The sequence below is a fragment of the Gracilinanus agilis genome, chromosome 2 (assembly GCF_016433145.1).
Source record: "Gracilinanus agilis isolate LMUSP501 chromosome 2, AgileGrace, whole genome shotgun sequence".
Lineage (NCBI taxonomy): Eukaryota > Metazoa > Chordata > Mammalia > Didelphimorphia > Didelphidae > Gracilinanus > Gracilinanus agilis.
This window is the reverse complement of record NC_058131.1, coordinates 306,891,328-306,915,978: the sequence shown is the minus strand read 5'-3', so window position 1 is coordinate 306,915,978 and position 24,651 is coordinate 306,891,328. Positions and strand designations below refer to the sequence as shown.

General features: G+C 37.0%; 1 protein-coding gene across 1 annotated transcript in view; it reads right to left on the bottom strand.

Annotated features, from left to right (window-relative positions):
* The window catches only part of ZNF536 (zinc finger protein 536), a 336,509-nt gene that overhangs the window by 272,873 nt on the left and 38,985 nt on the right, over positions 1-24,651 (bottom strand). The window lies entirely within an intron of this gene.

Genomic DNA, 24,651 nt, shown 5'->3' with positions numbered 1-24,651 from the left:
TCTTAGAATCAATACTAAGTATTAGTTCCAAGCCAGAAGAGTGGTAAGGTCTAGGCAATTGGGACTAAGTGATTTGTTCCAGGTCGCACAGCGAGGAAGTATTTTAGTCCAAAATTGGACCCAGGACCTCCCATCTACAGCCCTAGATGTCAATATACCAAGCTATCTACCTGCCCCACAATGAAATTTTAAAAAATGTCCTAGCTTTCATGGTCTGATGAGGGAGATACTATATGAACAACTTCGTAAAAACAAGATAAATACAAAATAAATAGGAACAAAAAGAAAAAATGGGGCCATGATTATTATACTTTTTAAAAAATCACCCTAGCCCTTGAGTTGGGCCATGTCATAATATCAACTCAACTGACTATAGTCAGCTTGTTACCATAACTCACTTATCCATGCCATTGCATTCTACACCTTACCTAAATAGAATGAGGCCTTGGCCTCTGTATGTATGTATGTGTGCATGGAATTGATTCCAATAGCCTAGCAAAACTTCCTCCTAAATCCTCTACCAAACTGCAGCCAACTTAAATAAGCTTACTTTGGCAAACTCCATTTAGCGTTCCATCTTCCTTCCCATGAAACAGATCCACAGAATTTCAAACACTATAGATCTTGTCAATGTCAAAAAAAAAGGCTGAGAGAGTCACTGGAAGAGTCAAGCCATCTAGTGACCTTTACTAGAGACACAGAAATGAGACACTACCCTGAGGGTGGAGAAATGGTTAATACACATGTAGAAAAATCATTCCTCTCACTGATTTGCCTTGCCACCTTAAGTTGACTGGATATACTGCTTTTTAAAAGAAAACTTCCTTAATCAGCAAAATAATCTAAATCCATTTTTCTTCATTTACAACAAGGTAGCTTATTCCAATATTTACACACATATGTATGTATGTAGATATATACACACATATAGATATATATACACAGAAATATGTATATGTATGTATATTTGTGTGTTTGTGTGATCTAGAGTCAGCTGAGACTTTCAAAGGCTTAGACCTCATTGTTAAATTTTCAGTGTAAGCAATTATTGGCAAATATTGGCAAAGACCACAAATCAGAATTTGACTTGTTGTTTTATTGATTGTCTAGAGCAGTGATTCCCAAAGTGGACACTACCGCCCCCTGGTGGGTGCTGCAGCAATCCAGAAGAGCGGTGATGGCCACAGGTGCATTTATCTTTCCTATTAATTGCTATTAAATTTTTTTAATTAATTGCCAGGGGGCTAAGTAATATGTTTTTCTGGAAAGGGGGTGGTAGGCCAAAAAAGTTTGGGAACTCTAGACTCTAGAGTTTAGAAAGTTATGAAAAAATGTTAATGAGGTAGATTAAACTACATACTTTTTAAAACTGAAAGCTGGTTGTTAAACCTTTATTGGCAATTTATTACCTGTTCCCCTTTTTCCACAGGAAATTTTTGAAGTATCTACTCAATTTCATATTCTGCTTCTTCTGCTCCTCATATAATATGCAATTGAAGTCCAGTGAAGATCTCTAGGTTAGAAAATGTTTATATCCATCCACTCCACATTTACTAAAGACTCAATATATGCAAGATACTATGCTTAGCATTAAACATTTCTTAAGTGTTTATTATGTGCCAGGCTGTGTGTTCAGTTCTGGGGACACAAAGAAAGTTAAAAGACAGCCCCTACCCTCAAGGAGCTCACAGTCTAATGGGTCCTTCCATCTCTGGAACACAGATTCTAGTTCCAGTTGCTTTTTTCACAAGGGAAATGATGCATTCTACTCCAAAGGAGAGGCACTAGGTTGATGAAAGGCTTTGAAATTATGCCAGAGAAGGAACAAGAGAAGAAATTAGGGATGTTTAGGCCGATGGAGAAGAAAACATTTAGGAGAGGGATAAACTAGTTCTCTTTAGTATTTGAAGGGAAAGAATTATCATGGGAAAGAATGACTAAACTTCTGTTACTCATTCTCATGGACCAGAGCAAAGTGATTGACACTTAAGTTGCAGAGAGAAGGTTCAATTTCAATAGGAAGATAAATATCTACAATTAGAGCTGTCTAATAGCAGAATAGGTTGCCTTGTAAGAGAGTCTGTTCTGCCATTCTGAAGGTCTTCTTGTAGAAAATGGAGGACCAATCATCAGAGATGTTATAGAGGGAATTCCTGGTAAGGTAAAAGATCCTTTGCAACTCTGATATTCTATGATAATTTAAAAGATGATAACTTCAATGAAATTAAATGTCTATTAATATTACCAGAGACAACTTTGTAGCACAGTGGATAGAGCACTAGACTTGAAATTATGAAGACCTGAGTTCAAATCCTACCTCAGACACTTAATAGTTAAATGAATTTGGACCATCCATTTCATTTCTATCAGACTCAATTTTTTTATCTGTAAATGGGGATAATAATGCCACCTACTTCAATGAGTTGTTATGAGGACCAAATGGGATAACACATAAAATACTTTGCAAAACTTTAAGGGCTACAGCAGTGCTAACTGTTGTGGAGGTCATGCTGATTTTTGTTGTTGTTAAGGACCTACTATGTACGAGGCCTTGTACTGTCTTTTCAGTTAACCTACTTGCCTAGGCCATAGATAAATTTTCCCTAAAGTCATGATGTCAACTCAAAGCTGAGCCCAGGAAGGAAACTGCTCACAATGGTTTAAAATATTCTAATTGTGTATTAGTATAAGAAAAACATAAATCTTTTCTGATGAAAACACAAAAGTTGGATGTTTCCCCTGGTCCCAGGAGCACTGACTTGTGAAAGACTCAGGACTGAACCCCAGCTTGCCTTCAGGGTTCCCAAGGCTCTGGTGTGATAGGAGACCAAGAGGCTTTTCTCCTCAAATGCCTTTGAATCAGCCCCAGGGTGGGCCTCCGGCAGAATCAACATTCTGCAACCATCTCTGAGCTCTTTTTTCTAACCCTGTCAAATGCACAGATCATATTCTAATTTGGATTCTAGTTATTTATGGTCATGTTTGATCTCCCTTGTTAGAGAGTGACCTCCTTGAGGGTAGGGACTTTATGAAGGATATTCATCTTTGTTTCCCCCTCAGTACCTAGGACAGTGCTTTGTAGTAAGTAGGTGCTCAGCAAATACTCAGGATATTGAACTGAACAGAAATTGTTTCCTGCTTTTCATGCTGAATGAAGAGGTATACATCTTTAAAGAATGGAATAGCTAGAGAACCATTCCCCAAATGCCAGAGAATTCCTTCATTTAAAACTCTAGTTGTCATAAATGAGCTGGTCACAGAGAGTAAAGAAAAAACAACTATATATAAACTCTAAGTACAAGGCAAAACATGATAACTGGATGTTGGAATATGAAATAATACACCTCCAAGTTAGTGTTTAAAACAAACAGAGATTCTGGGGGAAGCTTAGTGGCTCAGTGGATTGAGAGCCAGACCTGAAGGCAGGAGGTCCTGGGTTCGAATGTGGCCCCAGACACTTCCTAGCTGTGTGACCCTGGGCAAGTCACTTAACCCTAATTCCCTAGCCCTTACCATTCTCCAGTCTTCTGACTTAGAACCAATACTTAGTATCGGTTCTAAGATGGAAGGTAAGGGGTTTTTTTTTGTTTGTTTTGTTTTTTTAAAGGATCCTGGCATGTTGGCAATTAGAGAATTTGTAGGCATTACCTACTTTCCTTTGCTGAGTGCTGGACAAGATGCAGAATGAATTTTGCATATTCATGACAGTTTTCTGTTGACTCATTACAAATGTTAAAATGTATTACTGTGGGCAAAGAGTTGGCTTTAAAGTATAATTGATATTTAATATGTGATTTTTTAAAAGCCTTCCATGTTCTTAGGTAACTCAATGACATATACATGGATGATGCTATGCCCTTTGGTGGACAAATTTAGTAAGAATGTGGATGAAAAGACATAAACATATCTAGTATAAGCAACAAGTGTCTAGTTGTCTTTGGAGGCATCGCACAATAATTTAAAGATCCCAAAGATCAAAATGGCATCTTAACTGAATGGGATAAACTGGATATAAATAGTCCTTCTGCTCCCATTTTACTCCTTTCCCTAGTTCCTTAAAGCAAACAAAACACTGTTCTTATTCTATTTTCTGACATTCAGGGGGCAGAGGAGGATGCTGCTGCTGTCTAGAAAGAAACAAATTGAACTAAGTTGAAGGGAAATGCATTACAGGTAAAAACCTGAAACGTGCATAAATGCACATTTAGGGGTGGGGGGATATAGTAGCATTTTAAAATACGCACAGCAGAAAACATAGACCTGAATTTTCAGTAAGTCTTTATGTGATAATTATTGAATTAATTCCTTGACTACAAAACTTTTACATATTGACTTTCTCTTTAATATACTGTACATGCACACACACATCCATAGGTATATTGATGTGATGCGACAGGTAGAGCACTGGGCTGAGTGGCCTAGGATCTAGGTTTTAGTCCTAGCTCTGCCAAAAATCTGTGATCTTGGGTAAGTCACTTAATTTGACTCTCTGAGCCTCAGTTTCTCCATCTGTAAAGTGAATGAGTTAGCCTTAGATAGTCTCTAATATAATCTCCAGCTCTAAGGCTCCATACATACAGTGAATCTTTCCAAAGAGGAAATAATCCTGTTCTAAATAATCACTCCTTTAACATGGATTATAGTGGTTCTAGACCCCAGACCTACCTACCTTTCTATAAAAATATTTTAACAGGAATCAGAATCAGAGACACAGCTAGGTGGAGCAATGTGCTTCAACACCTAATTGTGGTAGCCTTGATTTTACAGATCTCCTAAAACGAAGGATAAAAATGCAGATTCAGGTATAGTCCAATTTTCTAAAAGGATATAAAATGGGATTTCAGTGAAATTTCCTCTGGTGATACAGATTACAAGGTAAGAGCAGAGTGAGATGTATCAGATGTTGCAACTTTAACACTAAGGCTGGATGTGTTCTCCTGCATGCTGAGTTATTGTGAGGATGGAATGACAGAGCCAATGGGAAGTCTATGGGGTAGCTTATGCATGTGGTGATAAAATGTAAATGCACCATAAAGGTCACTGACAGAGGAATCATTACCATTGTGGAACTCTTAACAATTTGCTATTCAAGGGCATCACTGATGACTCAACCACTCATAGTTTCTCTTAAACAGACAAAGTGGGGTGTGCATCACACAGATATACAAACTGATCTCTAATTGTTATTGAAAAGCTTATGTTCTAGTATGGGTCATCTGCAGAATCTCCATATTCGGCATTTAGGAGAGTTAGCCTGGAGTAAGGAGAGTTATCACCTTCACAAGATCATGGGATCACATATTTAGAGCTTGAGAGTTCCTTAAAGTTTACCCAGTCTTCAAATTTCCCAAATAACCAAAGAGAAACCCAAAGTGGTTAAGTGACTTGCCTAAGGTCACAGAGTTTATTATGTTTTATAGTAATGTAAATTTGTTTAAGTTTTCTTATGGACTAATTAATAATGGACATCATAAAGCAAGGGCTGAAATCAAACCAAAGGATTCTAATTCCCAATTTAGTGTTCTTACACTGTACAATCTGATAGATATATACTAAGCACCTATTACTGCAAGATCCAGTTCTAAGGCTCCTTAAGAACTGGCAGAATAAAGGCTAGCCAACCTACATCTCCTTGAGCCATGGGCTTCTACATATGGCCTTGATGGTGAGGTACAAAAAACTCTGACCAGCTTCCAAGTACAGAACAACTACTGCTCTGCCCCAGCAATATTATTTTTTCAAAGAGAATTGTTTATTTTTTAAATTAAATTGTATTTTTAAAATTTAATTAACTAATTAATTGATTTAGAATATTTTTACATAGTTACATGATTCATGTTCTTTCCCTCCCCTCCTCTAACCCCGTTCCTGTAGCCAATGAGCAATTCCAGTGGGTTTTACATGTATCATTGATCAAGACCTATTTCTATATTATTAATATTTGCATTAGATTGATCATTTAGAGTCCTCATCCCTGATTGTATCCCCATCAACCCATGTGATCAAGGACATATTTTTCTTCTGTGTTTCTACTCCCACAGTTCTTTCTCTGGATGTGGATAGTGCTCTTTATCATAAGTCCCTCAGAATTGTCCTGGATCATTGCATCTCTGTGCCTTGACAATATTATGAATGTACTTAAACTGCAATAAAATTGCAATCTTGTTGAGTTTCCTACCTTCTGTTAAGCAGTAAAGAAAGTTTTGGGTTTAGAGTCAGAAAAGTTAGCTTTGATATTAGCTCTAATATTTACTACTTGCATGACCTTGAGTAAGACAATTCCCTGGGCCTCAGGTTCCTCACCTCTAAAATGAGGGAAGTGTGGGGGCAGCTGGGCGGCTCAGTAGCTTGAGATCCAGGCCTAGAGATGGGAGATCCTAGGTTCAAATCTGACCTCAGACACTTCCCAACTGTGTGACCCTGGGCAAGTCACTTAATCCTCATTGCCTAGCCCTTAACACTCTTCTGCCTTAGAACCAATACACAGTATTGATTCTAAGACAGAAGGTAAGAGTTAAAAAATAATAATAATAATAAAAATAAAGTGAGGGAACTGAACTAGGTGAACTCTAAAGATGCTTTTAGTTCTGTATCTCTGATTTTATTCTATTGCCCTGTCAGAATCCTTGTCAATATCAACTATAGACCTCCAGGTCTTTCTCTACCTTCTTCAGGGACCAAGGAGAAGTTCACAGCCTTCCTCTCTATTCCAACCCCTATTATATTTCTTGGTGACTCTATAATTCAAGATGATGACTCCTAACACCATGGCATCCCATTTTCCATTATATCAACCTCCTCCATTCCCATAATTTCTATCTTCACTCTAACTTACAGGGATCCACAGGAGTTCTCACACTCACCTCCCGTAACTACTGAATCCAACATACTGAACTGTTCACCTGTGCCCTGTATCTATCCTCTGTGTGAATTTTTATTTTCTTCCCCCACCTTTCTCTCTCTCTCTCTCTCTCTCTATCTACATATCTATCTATCTACATATCTAGATCCAATTTTTTTCATATCTACTGGTTTCTTCTACAACATATTTACATATCACCTATACTTTCGTTTATTTACCTAATTTAACAAACATTTCTTATGTATCTACCAACTATTAGACACTATTAAGTCTTAAGGATATAATGACAAAAATGGTCTTTGACTCTTGGGAGCCTACATTCTACTGAAGGAACACACACAAAAAAAATCTACATAAACACATATATGTATAAACGTTCCCTTGACCACCTCTTTACAAATAATTATCTTAGATCTTCCCTTCATGCTACACTCCCAGAAAGAGCAGGTGACCATTTACCTCTTCTACTTTAGCCCTTGCAGTCTAGCTTTTACCACCCTACAGAAACTGATTTCCTCATAGTCACAAATGACCCCTTAGTTGCCAAATGAGATGATATTTTCTTAGTACTCATCTGCTTTAACATTTATGTTGTGTGTGATACTTTTAACCACCCCTTTTAAGTGATATGCCCTTCTTCGTTTCTGTGACAATGGGCTTTACTGGTTTTCCTCTTATCTGTCCTCAGTCTTTTCATTGGTTCATATTCATCCTTGACTTGTGTTCAGGGGGTAAATATTACACAAGGTTCATTCTTTGATCTTCTTTTCTATTCACATTCCTTTAATGATCAAATAATCTCCCATGACTCTGGGTATATGACTCTTTAGCCTGTACACCCATCCAAAATACCCATCCTTTGGTCCCAGATGTTCAGCCTCAACTGTCTGTAGGACACCTCCACCTAGATCAAAGAATCAGAGTATCTTAGAGTTGGAAGGGTTGTCAAATGGTCATAACTTTAAAAGAATTTCCTCTAAGACAAAATCTCAAAATGCTCAAAAAAGAACTCACCTCCTTCCTTCCCAAATCTACCTTTCCTCACATTTGCTTTTTCTGTTTTAGGGACCAGTATCCTTACAGTATTAAGGATCAAAACCTTGAGTTATTAACTTTTTCTCCCCACTCATACTCTTCTTCAGTATCCAATCTATTGCAAGTCTTCTGCATTCTATATAAATGGCAGCTTTCTTATGTATCATTTTCTCTTCACTCAAGTGACCATCTGCTTTTATGGTCTTATCATGTATCATTTGAACTATTATATCTCCTAACTGATCCCCTTATCTTAATTCTCCCCATACCACAATCAAACATACAAATACAAATTTGATCCTTTCTAATAAATATGTATAAATCTATTATTTCACTGTTCAAAAACACTCAAATGTTTTTGTTAGTCCTTAAGAAAAATTCAACAAATTTACATAAACATTAGACATAATGATATCATTAATATTATTGTAAATGAGTTAGATTAACATTCAAGGCTTTCTACAATCTTGTTCCTGTTTACCCCTCTAACTTTATTTCCTAATACTATTTTAGACATTATACATTGTAGCCAAAATGAATTAGTATACTGAGAATTTTTTAGTCTGGTTCTTCCCTGTCCTACCTCTTTGTATTCATGTAGATCATTCCTTATATCTAGAATAGCCTGTCTTCATTTCAACTTGTTCAAGTCTTTTATCTTCCACCAACATCTCAACATAGATACTCCCTCTTCCATGAAGCCTTCCTTCTCTACTCCCTCTACCTAAAGTTATCTCTCCCTTCCCAATTTTTTTTTTCAAAACAACTTGGATCTCTTGTTGGACTCTACTAAAGTCTATTTGCATCACACTTTCATATGCAATCTACCCTCTCTCCACAAAAAGACTGTAAGATCTTTCAGGGCAAGGATTGCACCTATGCAATTTACTACTTTTGTGTTGTAGGGCAAATTATTTCATCTTTAGACCTCCCAATTTCCCCCTATTTAAATTGAAGGAAATCATGAGACTGCAGATTTAGTGTTGGAAGAGACCTTAGAGGGCATCTAGTATAATGCCTTAATTTTAGAGATGAAGCAACTGAGGCCCAAAAAAAATGAATTGACTTGCCTAAGTTCACACAGATACTAAAAGACAAAGTTAGTATTTGAATGCAAGTCTTCTGACTCCAAATCCAGTGCTCCTTCCACTGTAACATGCTGTTTCCCGGAGTCAGACTAGATGACCTCTGAAATCCTTCCCATCTCTTGCTCCATGATTAACACCCTCTTGAGTTTATTAATTGTTAGTTAATACTAATGAATGACTTTTTTATCTTTGGATTCTCAGAATCTATCACACAGAGCCTTGCATACACACTAGCTGCTTAATATATATGTATTGACTTTTAATTTTAATCTAAACAGTTCCCAAAGTGGTGATCAGAATCTCAGCATTGGAGAAGACCTTAGTCGAAAGTTCTCCTAAACTACTGTGTCCTTGAATAGGGGACCATTCATTATCTAATCTGGGGTCACCTGTCCCCATCCCAATGTTTTCCTGTTCCTTATCAACTTTAATACTTAGTACATGAACAAATCCACCATCTTCCCTAATAACAGTCCTTCTGGTTGCTTTGTGCTATGCTATATTCAACTCTTGGATAGGGGTTATACATGCTCACCTTAAAGGATACATATTCAGAGTTCCCTATATAAAATTTAGGAGCTACCAAGTGCATTCATTTGGCCCTTAGTACAGCCTAATGTGAATTTATTGCCTCATAAACTTTTGGATCTCTGACTGGGAACTGGCATAGTCTATTCACAGAACAGATAGAAACTGAACTGATAAATGACTTAGTCTTGGATTCAAATCTTGGCCATTTTACAGTGGTCCTTTCACTGACCATGAAGAAAAACTCACTGTTAAAATCACCTATTTATAAAATTAGATATCATAATGGTAGTAGCTTTTAAAGGCGTTCATAATTGAAAAAACTGAGTGAATGCATAAAGAACATCAAAGATTCATTGGAAAATTCCTGTCTTCCAAGAGTTGACATTCTAAAGGAAACAAATTGCCTCTTACAATTAGGGATGTAGGAAAGAGAACAAATCTGTGAAGCTGAAAAAGTGTCAGGAAAAAATTTTAAGTCCTGTGCAAATGGTAGAGTTCAATCCATATTATAATTTGGTGGGGAAGAAATTGTAATAAATTTGTTTTATACTTATTTTTTGTATTTATTAAAAGACTTCTCAGTGCAGGTAGGGTACTGAGGCGACAGAAATCAAAAGCAAATCGAGATTACCTTCAAAGAGTTTATATTCTAAACTAAGGGATGGTTTGGGGTGGGTAGGAAAAGACAAAAAATACACACATGTGTAAATACAAAGTAACTTCCTAGACCAAAGGACTAACAGGATTAGGAAAGGCCTCAGGAAGGAGGTAGCACTTGAGCACTTAGAGATCCAAAAATTCCAAGAGACAGATGTGAGAGAAGAAAGGATTCCAGAAATAAGGAACAGTCTGTGCAATCAAACAATCAGTCAGAATTCATTAAGCTTCTACTATATGCTAGGCACTGTGTTAAGGGAACAGATAGAGAAAAAGTCAAAAGGAAGTACTTGATCTTAAGGAACTCATGGTCTGATAATGGGGAAGACAATATACAAACAACTCTGTATAAAAAAAGATATATAGAAGGTAAATAGGAGATAATCAATAGAAAGAAACCCTAGTATTAAGGAGGATTGCAAAAGGCTTCTTGCAGAAAGTGGGGCTTTAGCTAAAACTTAAAGGAAGCCAGGAAATTGAGGCAGACACAATGAGAGATTTCCAAGCAGGAGGGACAGCCTCTGAAAATGCCCAGAGTTGGAAGATGGCTCACCTCATGTTAAAGGAACAATAACAGGAAGGCAGGTGTGGCTAGATTCCAGTGAAGCACAAGCAACGTAAGGTGTAAGTGGATTGAAAATATAAGAGGCCAGATTATAGAGGGCTTTATAAGCCAAATAAAATATTTTATATTTGATCCTGGAGGCAATTGGGAGCCACTGGAATTGATTGTCTGGGGTTAGGGAGGTGACATGGTTAGATTTGTGCTTTAGAAAGATTGCCGGCCTAGCTGACTAGATAGTGATGGGCAAACTTTTTAAAGAGGGGGCCAAAGGAAAGGAAATGCTTATCTATCAGTCTGTTTGTAAGGCAACTCTTTCAAAGTCTCATTATATTGTATCCTACTCATTGTATTCGTCAGATTAGGAATAGTGTCACTCTGCCAGATAGAACATTTCAGGGGGCCGCATCTGGCCTGTGGGCTGTAGTTTGCCCATCACTGGACTAGGAAGATGGTGGTGCTTTCAGTAATAATGAGGAAGATGAGAAGAGGTGAGGGTCTGGGGAGAAATATAATGAAATCAGTTTTTAACACGTTGAGTTTAAGTTATATATATGCGTGTGTGTGTGTATATATATATACATATATATAGAATATCTAATTTGAGATGCTAATAAGCAGTTGGAGATGAGAGGCTGAAGGTCAGGAGAGAGATTCAGGTTGAATAAATAGATCTGGGAATCATCTGCCTAAAGATAATTGATTCCTTGGCAACTAATGAGATCACCACTCAAGGTGTATAGAGTGAGTAGAGACGAGGGACCACAGTTAGTGGACATGACCTGGATGAAGATACAGCAAAGGAGACTGAGGAGTGGTCAAACAGGTAGGAGGAAAACCAGAAAAGAAGAAGAAAGTGATTGAGTGTCAAAGGCTTCAGAAAGATTAAGAACAGTGAAGATAGAGAAAAGGCCATTAGGTTTAGCAATTAAGAGATCATTGATAACTTTGGAGAGAGCAGTTTCCGTTGAATAATGAGGCTGAAAGCGAGAATTCAGAGTTTAAAAGAAAGTAAGACAAGAATAAAAGAGAAAAAGAAGAGAAATATACATAATAGTGTCCATATTTATGAGAAATCTCCAAGTAACAAAGCCCTTTATTATCAGTGTGGACAAAGTGCTAGAATTGGAATCAGAAATGACTGGGTTTGAATCCTGTTTCCAATATTGCCATGTTTTAGGGACACAGTTAACATAATATAAATATATATATATAAATATATATGTGTGTGTGTGTGTATATATATATATATATTTATATGTACATATATATATATAAAATTTATGTGCATGTTCTCTCCATGAACAGAATATAAACTCCTCAAGGGCAGTAATCATTTCCCTTTTTACATTTTAACCTCTGCATTAATGTACCTGGCAAATGCTTAATAAATATGAGATTAATAAATACTGATTGATTGATCGATTGATGCATATGACACTGAGTTCAGAAAAGAGGATATCTGTCTCACTAACACCAAACTCTATCAAATTGAAATGGATTAAATATTAGCTGGAAAAATCAAGACTTGGAATGGTTAAATATTTTCCTTAGAATGCATGGTGAGGAAGGGAGAGGGGAGGCTCCAGAATCTACAGCCCTGGGCCATTACTTTTTAGAGCAAACTCCACTACCTCTTTGCTGGCCAAAGGGTTTCAGACTGTGAATTCCCCTAATGATTACAGTGAACAGAGTCCATTCTGATGTGCTTCATGAAGTTGTATAGAAGTCTTACTTGGTCTCAAAGGAGCCCTTCAAAGGCTGTGAGAGTTGGCTTTGCTCTGATTCACTGCACCTCTCTCCCAAACCTTCTGTTCCATAAATGGTTGCCATTGTGAATATGTCCATTGAACCCACTCCCACTTAAGGAAACAGAATTTAAGGAAAAAATCGAACCCATCCCATAGCTGGCCAATCTAGCACTTGGGGAAATAGCCACAAAAGTATCCTCAATTTAGGGGAAAAAAATTTCAGTTGAGTAGGGGACAGGGAAAGAACCTGAGAGATATCTCAGACCTAAGTATGCAAGACCCTAGGTGAGGGGAGGTGTCCAGATGAGGAGGAGTTAGAGACTTTGAGACAAATGCCTTTGTAAAAATTGAAAGGTTGCTGCTTGAGAGGTCATTTTATGAGAAGAAAGGAAGGTTCCTCCCATGCTAAGGAGGCATTTATCTGACATATAACCACCAAGAAGAGAATATATTCCACTGGGTACTGTTTTTGGTACCTTTCTAAAATTTGAGACCCTGGCACAAAGCTCCAGTTGTTCCATTCTAGTTATGTCTCTTAAACTATCAGTCTGCAGTGTCTTTCTCGTATATGGTGTATAAATATAGGCTAATGAAACTCACAGTTACAATCCAACAGTTTCTATATTGCCTTCTCAAGAAGCCTTAAAAATACTTTAAAAATATTAAAATTAAAAGGTACTTTTCTCTTAGCTTCCTCCTTTCTAAAATGAGAACTGCAGTCTTATGATTCCTCAGTAAGCTGTTCTGAGAATCAAATGGGATATTATGCAAAAATGCCTTAGAAATGTACGGTATTAATATGATGATAACGATGATATAATTTGGAAACTTTGAGAAAAACACTGACTCTCACCCTTGGCAATAATTCAGTAATTATTCCTCTTGTTAAATCTAGACCAGTGGTTTTCTAGTGTCTGATGTCTTCCTCTACCTTAGAAACTCATTGGCATTGCTCTAATCATTATCAACATCAAAACATTTTAAGGCTTGCAAAGCACTTTATAGATATTGTGTCATTTGATCTTCAAAACAGCTATGCATGGCAGATGATATTTTGCAGATGAGGAAAGTGAGGCAAGCAAAAGTTAAGTGATTTGTCCAGAATCACATAGCTAGTAAGTGAATGAAGCTGGATTTGAACCCAACTATTCCTTACTCCAGGTCCAGCACTCTATTACTATGCCAACTAGCTGCCTCAATAAGCTTTACCAAAAAGAATAAATAAATAATCATAAATACCATGTTCCAAATTCAGATTCAAATAGTCTGATCTCCCCTTAAGTACTCTATAAGAGCTATATTTTCCAACACATACACCCACAATAAAAACCTACTCAGATATTCCAGGCTTCTTCTTCTCTCTCTCTCTTTTTTTTTTTTTAAAGATAGGGAGAATTTTAAATTTCAAAAAAGATCTATTAAGCTTTGGAGAAACACACACGTGCATACACACACACACACACATAATTACACACACGCTTCCACTACTACCACCACCTGATAACTTCTTTCTTTTCTTTCACAGACAGTTATGTCTGTGGGCCTCAGGAAGGTTTACAAACTCTCCAGGAGACAGTAGGGATCACAGAGTAACTTGAGCTAACATTATAATGGATCCATTTCTGGGAGAAAACCTTGCATCTTTAACACATCAGTCCTGTCTAATGTTCTGGACAGGAAATGAAGATTTCATCTGAGAGCATTTCATTGAACTTAGAAGGGGAATTTAGCTAGGACACCGTTCTGGAGAACTAGTCATCAAAACGATCTGAAAAGTACTCTGCATTTTATATGCCTTTTTTTTTTTCCCAAAGAATTCAGGTTTAATTAAGCAGACATGACTACATGGTTGATCCATTCCTAAAGGACAGAGATGTTTTAAAAACAAAACCAAACAAAACCCCCTCGGTTCCATTGTTTATACAATGAGCTGTGTCAAAGAGTTGGAATTCCTATCACCTGGATGTTCTAAAAGGTTCCAAATTACAGATTTGCTTTTCTCCTGTCTCCAGGTCCATGTGTCTATAAAATGAGCCTTTTAATCCAGCAAAGCTTGTCACATTTTCAATTCCTGTGCTAACTAAAACAACAAAAAGTAAATTACTGTTGCATCTGTAATGGACATTAGGAAAAAGTCTAAAGGAAATTCTATTAAGCTCGCTGCCTGCTTACCTCGTTCTGCATGGGGACACGTCTTGTTTCTAAAGTAAAGTCTTACATTGTCTATAACAAAGGTTTTGACGGCCTCTAAAATATCAGCTCAGGTTGCCAATAAATACTTCCCCGAGGTTGGGGACTGTTTAGGGAAAAGAGATTTAGTTGCTCACATTTTCATTAACACATACAGAAATGGAAGAAAAATTCTTCCACTACTAAAAACTGAAGTCTAGCAAGCCAAAAAAGCCAAGATTATTCACAGTACACAACAGGCAAAAGAGGAGGGTGGAGGGGAGAAAGATGGTGAGGAGGGGTGGGGAGAGGAAAGTGAGTAATAGCAAGAGGGAGATATTTAAGGAAAGCAATGATTGAACTTAAAAAAAAAAATCCTGCAGGCTCAAAACGCTGGCGGCAGACTGACGGCTATTTTAACCAAAGCTGCTGATTTCTGAGCGGTCCTCTGCTTTTCCATATTTGAGCCTTGCAATGATTTGGACATTATTGCTCTGATATAGGTGTGGCTGACTTTGAAATTTAAGCTCACAGCTTCTGTGGTCGGTGAACCATTGCTGATAGGGCTGACTAGTCAGAAGCAAAACTGGCTAGTTATGAAACTACCATAGTATATCCTTTATCTCCTACACATTTAAAGGATTTACCTATCTATCCCACTGCAGACCCACTCATTGAGTAAGAGCCAACAGCATATGATTGTGTTAATTAATCTGCTATTGTGAGTAAAGGAACAGCTGCAGTGGTCTCGTGGATACGTTGTCAAAAGAAAACAATGTAATGTTAAGCTTCTGACTGCATATTCTGTTACAAAGAAGGTTTATGAGAAGTTAAATTCATAAATCACAGATCATTTTTATAATAATAATAAATAATATCTGACCTTTAAAAGGGAGGTTTGAGCGTTCTTAATTTCAGCTTGAAATATGTTCTGATACATGATACCTAAGCTTTCCCCCAATTCTTTGTTTTGAAAACAAACATTCCCCAGAAATGATAGGAAATGGTAGTAGCTATAGAAATGACCTCTGACTGTACTAGATACATGCCATTGTAGTTTTAACAAAGATCAGAGCCCAAAATATCAAGTTAAAAGAAAAACTTGTTGGCCTGCTTCCAATGTCTCATATAATAAAAACGCGATTTCTAATACTATGCAGAAATGCAGAGAGAGAAGGGGGACATTCATTACAGAAAACACACATATTATTTACATGGGTTTTATCTTTCTTTATGCAGATAAGGTGCAGAGAGCACTTTCTGCTTAATTAATATACGGTGTGCCTTTCATGATCCAAGCTGCCCCCCCAATCTCTCCCCCAATCACCAGGCCCTCCTCACTCATATATCCACTTGGTGAGCGAACCAAAGAAAGGTGGGCTCAGACAAAAGGACATTAAATGTTGGGTCCCAGCACTTAATCTGATGTGATCAACTGAAGCCAAAGTGAGGGGGCAGAATACAAGGCTGCTACAGGAATAAAGTTGAACTGCGGCTAACAGGATTTTGCAAAAACGAGGCAGAGAGCACTTTCGGTGGAATATGTCCTTCCTGAGACAGAACTGGGGATCTGAAGAACACCACATAGTGTGACATAACTAGTACAATCTATGTGACTCTTAGTTGGTGGGTTGCTTGTGGGTGTTTTCCCCTCTATGCTACTCCATTTCCTCTCTCTCCTTCTTTCAAATGTTAAATCAATTTGATAGGAAAGAAAAAAAAANCTAGCAAATTGTTAGAAAACAAAAGATTCTAGATCATCCTGGGAAGGGAATGCTTTAACTCAAATCCACTTTTAGAATACAGAATAGGTCAAAAAAGTCATCATCCACCACTAGATCTGCTTACATTTGTCACAAACTCTGTCATCTCTAGTTGTACCATTCTTGGTATGACTGAAGGAGAGAAACTAAAGAAGGAGAGAAACTAAAGACTGAAGGAGAGAAACTAAAGATTCTTGGTATGACTGAAAGAGAAACTCTACAGAGTAACTTCAAAAATCATTCAAGTAACTCAAGTACCTGGTTAACTCAGTTTTAAAATGTAGTTTACCTGGCCACTGATTGAGAATCCCATGTTGAGCAGGCGGAGGGAGATGGTGGTGAAATATGTTGTCCACAGTAGGAGCTTCTGGTAGGCAATAAATGCCTGAATTCACAAAACCCAGAATTTCAGCTTTTGAAGATATTTCAATGAAATCTAGTTCAAGCGATTTTTGTACAATCTTCTCTACAATGTAATCAAAATGTCACTCAATCTTTCTTGAAATAGAGAGAGAGAGAGAGAGAGAGAGAGAGAGAGAGAGAGAGAGAGAGAGAGATATCCCAGGACCTGGGGAGGCAGCTCATTCCACTTTGGGATAGTTCTAGCTATTGGGGCAGCTAGCTAAGTGGCACAGTGGATAGAGTGCCTCATCTTCCTGAGTTCAGATCTGGCTGGGCAAGTCACTTCACCCTGTTTGCCTCCGTTTCCTCACCTATAAAATGAGCTAGAGAAGGAAATGGCAAACCCCTCCAGTGGTTCGCCAAGAAAACCCCAAAAGGGGTCATGAAGAGTAAGATATGACTTCACAACAGCCACTAGATATTTGGAAGTTTTTCCTTACCACAAACCTAAATTCATCTTTTTGCAACTTTCACACACTATTCCTAGGTTCTACCCTCAGAAGCTAGGCAGCACAAGTCTAATCACTCTGGCATATGGATAGCCTTTCAACCAGGACCTCCAACATAAGCCATATGAGGATTTAAGTAATGTTGCTAAAAACATTGGTAAACCATATCTACATTTTTCTCCTGATTTAGCTATCCAATTAACCCTATCAAAAAGGGAAATAAGGTTAGCTTGGAACAGTATATTCTTGGATGAAGCCATTCAGCCTTTTATAACTAACACTTCCTTTTCTAGAGGATTCTACTCATCTGACAGAAAAGTTATAGATTCAAAATGAAGAATGAGATGTATATTTTTAGACACAGATAATATTGGAATTTGTTTTGCTGACTACATATATTTGTTATAAGACTTTTGTTTTTCTTGCTTTTTTCGTTTAAATTAGAGGGTGAGGAGAGAAAATAAATGCTTGTTAATTTAAAAATAAAAATCTATTTAAAAATGAAATTTTGAAACATTTCAGAATTTTGTCAGGAATTCAAGTTAAGCCCACTCATTGATCTACAGTTTATAGACTCCAAAATTTAAAATGTGTTTTTTAAGAAAAATTACTTCTTTTTTAAGAGATTAAGAGACTTAAAATCCTGAAACCCAATTAGTATGGAATTCAAAAATTAACAACATATTTAAGTATAAGTAATTTAAAATATGACTATCACTGTATATATAATTTCAAATCCATATTCTGGCAACCAAAAAGCCTTTACTGAGTGCCCACAATGTAGTAATATTGTGCTAAGAATATGCCTTAAAGAGGTTAAAGTTTAGCTGATAAGATGCTATACATATATAAAATAATAATTAATAACACATGATTAAGGAGGCAGTGGAGGAGGAAAAAATTGAGTCTAAGTTTGAAGACCTAGATTCAAATTCCACTTCAACATGCACTACCTGTATGACCTTGAGCAAGTCACTAACTTCCCAGACCCCTCGCCTTTTTTCAGCATTAAAATAAGAGCCTTGGACTACATGACCTCTGAAGGACCTTTCAGCTCCAGAATAATGATCTACTTATGACCTATTTTTAATACAATTTTACTCCTGTGTCTCAGCTACTATTTAATTGAGTGCACTCTTAATCACAGACCCTGTCCTATCCAGGATCTAGGGGACTACCTAAATGATAGCGTTTCTTTCTCTTTCCTTAAGTGCCTAATCAGAACTTGATCTTTATATGGTTCTATGAAGCCTAAAACACAAGCCCAGTCCATTGCATAATGGGTGTGGTCTCTGCTAATACCCTAGTGAGAAGTGTGCAGCCCTAACTTTCCATGATATATTTGTCAAGAAACCTCAGTTAGCAGCCTGAGCATTTAATGAGACTCTAATGCTGCTGGAACTGGAAGTAATGTATAAAATGAAGAACAATAATAATTCAATATAAGCTGAATTTAAGAGTACTATAAAAGCAATAAGCCGATCTCTGACAAAAAGGAGACATCTTGCTAAAAACCACATTAGCAACAAACATGAACCCTAGCCACTTATCTTCTCTAAAGTGGGGAAAGAGTATGATGGGAGAGTTGAGCACTCTCAGAGCAGAATTCTCTTCTTAGCTCTGCTCTGACTCTGTGTACATATTGTACATCCTCACTTGACCTTCTCTCCTCTCTGCTTCCCCTCTCTCTGCTTCATCTCGTCCCCTTTCAAGAAGAGAGACAATGAAACTTACCTGCTTCTTAAAGGTGTTTATAGAAGTCAACATTGGCCAGAATCTTCAGAGGTTCTCAGATAAAAAGTATTATCATTTTTTTTAGATTTAAAACAATCATTAATACTGAGATGCCCCCACAGATTAGTTTATCACAGATATGATACATGGAGAAGCTGTTAAGGGGGGGTATAAGGAATATCAAACTTTACCCACGTCCCAGTCATAGTTTGAAGTTGAATTCAAGAATGGTGCCATATTGAAACAAAAAGCAAACTTCCCTTTTTTGAAGAAGGCCTTATTTGGAAGTCCAGTGGAGGCTCTAATCCAAGTTTCTGAGATGCATATCTCTGCAAAACCTTCAGTGGCCATTGTCACAATAAATCCAGATATGGGGTTAATAAGAAATGCAAGCACCAAACTGGCCTGTTGAACAGTGCTACACCATTGTATTTGTGCCCAAACTAGATTTGTCTGCTACAGGTCAAATAGGCCTAGTAACATTAACCCTGAGTGTGTGCGTGTGCGTGTGCGTGTGTGTGTGTGTGTGTGTGTGTGTGTGTGTGTGTGTGAGAGAGAGAGAGAGAGAGAGAGAGAGAGAGAGAGAGAGAGAGAGATAACTGAGTGGAGACAAAGGAGTTGAAAGGATGCTCAATACCACCTCCAATTGGCAGGCAGGCTAAGGGCAGCCCAAGCTCCTAGTGCTTGCCATAAGTGAGATGGAATATATTTTTGAAGCAGGCTGCATCCCAATATTTTAACCTGAGAGTTTTATTGCTGCTGAAACCATGCAATTGAAAAGGAAATTGAACGGCTTTCTCTCTAAATCATCTGATTTATAGAAATTGAAATTGATTCATATAATTAGAGTCCACCAATTATAGAAGTCGAAGAAGTAAGATTGTATGCCAAAGTTCTAATTGCTAGACTATCTAAGTTAGGTAAGAATTATCTAGGGGTGAGAAGGGTGGAAAGAAGGGGACAGGATGGACTTGTCATTGTGGTAAAGAAAGTTTTATTACTGCAGTGGGGACTGATCTACACTTGTCTCTTCAGATCTGATTTCTTTAAAAAAATAAACTATAGGTTTAACGTCAACCATCCTGAAATGCATGAAGGAACTATTTGAGGTGTGTGTGGATTTGGAACACAGGAGGATACATGGATTTTGTCAAACTCTAATACAGATATATCTTTGGATAATAGGTATCAATTAACAAGAAGTCACATAAAAATTAATGAGAATCTACTTAATAAGTATACAGAGTACCAGTTCTGGAATTAGGAAGACTCCAAGTTCAAATTGGACCTCAGACATTTGCTAGCTTTGTAACCCTGGATAAGTCACTTAACTTTGTTTACCACAGTTTCCTCAACTATAAAATGATGTGGAGAAGGAAATGGCCAGCCATTTCTAGTATCTTTGCCAGGAATATGCTAAATAGGGTCATGAAGAGTCAGACATGACTGAAAAATGAATGAATGACAACAACAAGGTATCTACCATGTGCTAAACCTAGGCACTGGGGATATGCAGACAGAAATGAAAACTTCTCCTGTCCTCAAGAAGCATATATTTCCTTTATTGTTACATTCCTTTTGCAATTGGTAAAGTTGTGACAGCTAAGAGGCTTGATAGCACACAGAACCTGGATATGGAATCAGTAAGACCTGAGTTCAAATGTAGCCTCAAATATTGACTAGTTGTGAAGCCCTGGGCAAGTCTCTTAAAAGTATGCCAACTTCATTTTCTCAAATGTAAAATGAGGATAATAATAGCATCTATCTCATAGGGTTCTTGTGAAAATCAAAGGGGATAATATTTGTAAAGTAATTAGCACAATACCTGGCAAATAGTAGGTGTTTAATAAATGCTCATTCCCCCCCCCATGTCCCCATGGATCCTTTAATAATGGTTTTTAAATACATAAAATACAGAATATTACAAAGGAAACCAGCCATAGTGAATAAGGATGTATTTTTTCCCCATACAATTTCAAAGACTACCTGATATCCATCCACAGTCTTGTTAGGAATCTGTGGGCTTCATATTAAGAACCCCTGTTCTTTGAAAATTAATCATTGAATCAATGAATGTTCATTAAGTATCTATCATGTGCATAACTGACATAAGCACTGGAGAAAATAGAAAACTGAGAAAGGACACTCCATGTTTTTATGACCCTTACTTTTTATTATCAAGGGCCAAGAAATTCCTTCCTTTCTACTTTCTCCCTCAATTTTATTTCCACTAACACTTTACTCTGTTTCATAAAGCTAACTTTTTTTTAATCTGCCCTTTGATTTTTGCTAATGAGGTAGCACAATTTAAAGAAAAAAAGTTGGAAGATGACTTTAATTTGGAACAATTGAATAAAACCAACAATAGTTTGACCTTTCTCTTTACAAACCTCATAGCACTTTACAAACAAATTAATTAATCTTTACAACAAAGTGGAAAGATTTACATTACTACCCACTCATCCACCCACAAATTGAATTCTGGTGAAGAGACATTTCTCTCATCTACAAAATCTTAACTGAAGAAACTAAAAAGAAGCTACCCTTCAAATTCCAATGATGGTATAGCCCTCCAAGAAAAATGTGAGTATGGCACAGAACAGTTTCACAGAGTAAAAAATCTAGAGGCTATGATGTATAAACAAACAGGGGGAAAGCTGTACATTTTCAGCCTAATAGAAAAGCAGAGGGCAGAACAGTATAACTGACTAAATCAAGAAAAGCTTGGATCTGGATTTAAACACCTTCTCACTGGCTGACTACTTGTGTTACCCTGGGCAGTATTTCTGGGTCTTGGTTTCTTCTTTTGGAAACTAGGGATTTGACCTCATAGTCTCTGTGATCCCTTCTAGCTCTAGATCTAGATTGTGAAGGAAATCACAAAACTAAGTCTATTGGGTGCTCTACAAACTTGTGTTTTCTGATCTGGGCTGGGTCTTCACTGCAGCAAGGCAATTATTCTACTCCTATTTAGTCACATTGATATCTCAATTTCCACATTGGGTTATCTAAACCATCTTGTCTCTCCTCAAGCCTTTCACAGCACTTCCTCTCCCTTCATCTTCTTGGTTGAGTGTTTTGACAAATATTTCACTGAGAAAAAAATCAAAACCAATTTCTAAGAGCTCACTCAGACATTGTAGCCCATTATCCCCTTTTTCACTCTTGTCACATATGAAGAGGTGATCTGCTTATCCATGTTATTCCTTTTATATGTACCCTTGATTCTAATGACTTTACCCTCACTGCTTACAAACACAACTCCCTAATGTTAGAAAAAAACAAACTACAAATGTGCCCATTTCTCCCCCATCCTTCAAAACAGATCACTTGAGCCTATGATTCTTGGTAGCTATTATCCTACACTTTACCTCTTCTTCTTAATAAAACTCCTTGAGAAAGACATTGACACATTGGGCTTCCTACCTCAAGTTCTCCTTACTTTCATCCATCCTCCAAATAGCTACTAATCATATGATCTTCCAAAAATGTAAGTTTGACCATATTAAACCCCATACTAAATAAATTCCATTGGCATTCAATTTCCTTCAGGATCAGATATGAAGTCCTTTCATTCAGCATTTAATATTCTTTATGACCTGGTCTCTTCCTACCCTTACAGTCTTCTTATACTTTACTATGTTGTATATGCTCTCTGACCCAGCTATACTGGTTACTTGCTGATCCTTGCACATGATATTCCATCTCCTTTCTCAATCATTTTGCCCTGACTATCTTTCCTCTATGCCTGGAATGTTCTCCCTCCTCAGCTCTGCTTCTTAATTTCCCTGACTTCCTATAGACCTCAGCTCAAATCCCATTTTTTCCAGGAGACTTTTCCCAGTCCCTCTAGTTGCTAGTGCTTTCTCTCCTAATACTAAACACTGAATTTACATTACAATTTGCATGCATCTTTCCTCACCTAGCTATTTATGTGTTGTCTTCTGCATTAGATTATGAGTTCCTTGAGAGAAGGGACCACAATTACCTTTTTGTGTATACTCAGTGCTTAGCACAGTACCTGGCATATAGACTTGACAAAGAAGAATAAAGAATATTGCTTTAACAGGAAGTTTAGGCTAAATATCAGGCCATAGGGATATATAGAATGTTCTTTATCAGGATGAATAGTAGAATTTAAGTCTTGTTAGGACAAACATCATTTTGATTTTGTTTCTGCATACTTGACAACAACCATAAAAATACATATTTAAAAAATGCTGGCTGGCTGAAAGAATGAATGAAACAAAATTTTCCTTTTTTAAAAGAAGAAGAAGAAAAAAAGATGATTCTAGAGGGTATTCTTCTTACCTCCAGATAAAGGTATGATGGAATCTCTGTGAAGAATAAGACATATTTATGGACATGGCAAACATAGAGTTTTATTTTGTAAAGTTTTATGTTTATTTACTACAATGATTTGTGTAGTTTTTTTTTTTAAATTGCCAAGAGTTAGCTAGGAAGCTAGCAATAGTGTTCTAGGAAAGAAGGAAGGAAGGAAGGAAGGAAAAAAGGAAGGAAGGAAAAAAGAAGGAAAAACCAAAAAAAGAGAGTCATTTGAGCATTGTTTTAAAATCATAGCAGAAAATCTGGATCAGCAGGATAGTTTTGAAAGTAATATGTTAAATTTATTCTAAACTTTTTTTAAAAAAGAGTTAATTCTATGTAATAGAAATTCATGGGTTCACATATATTCCCTTTTTTTCTGTCTTATTTGTACGAGGGAACACTTTCTTTTTGTGGCATGATAAAGTCAGAATGAAAAAACAAATTTTTTTTTTAAAAAATTGGATAGAAAAAAAAAGAAAAGAGAAAGAGTAGCCTTCCCAAACAATAGTCTCCTAACATAGCTCCCTTTTATAGTGATGAATTGGTTAAAAATAAAAAGACTAATCTATCCTCTTTTCTCTAACATGAGATAGGCTGAAATCTGAATGGCATGGAGTCAGGTTTATTCATAAAGCCAGGTTTACCCATATTTACCATCTTTGTTCTCAAAAATTGCAAATTGTGGGTTACACGGGTTCAGTTGCATAATTTTAGAGTCTTTGATTTTTTGTTTTGTTTTTTATTATTTTTTTGTCCTCATAGAAAGGAGACAGTGCCTTACCTCTTGAAAAGAAGAATCTAATCCCTGACCTGGTTATTTGGTAACATAAACCAGCTCCTGGTACTAAGGGTCTCAGGCTATTATTTATAATAGCCTGTGACAACTATCTTGGATCACCATTACATTTCACAGTCTTCCTATTCCACAGATGAGTTAGAATTTAAGGCTATTATATTCTACCACAGATATTTTCCCCATGGGGAAGAGCAGAGGAAATCTTATTTGACAGGTGGGCAAAACTAAGTCTGCCACAACTCTAGGTGTATGTGTTTGGAGGAGGGGAGGAAGAAAGCTCAATGATTTTAAGAAGTTTATACCCCCAAGTGAACAAAGATCAGTCTATCCCAGAATGGCAATTCTATCCCCATCCTCACCTATTCTCCTCTCCCTCCATTTTCAAAACTGAAATAAAACACATTCGCAAAATCCTTGCTTTCTGGTTGTATATTTAGCATTTTGAGAAAGGGAGGTTCAATTCAAATGAAACAAGAGTACAGTTATCATATCCATTGAGACTGGCATTTAAAAAAATTTTATG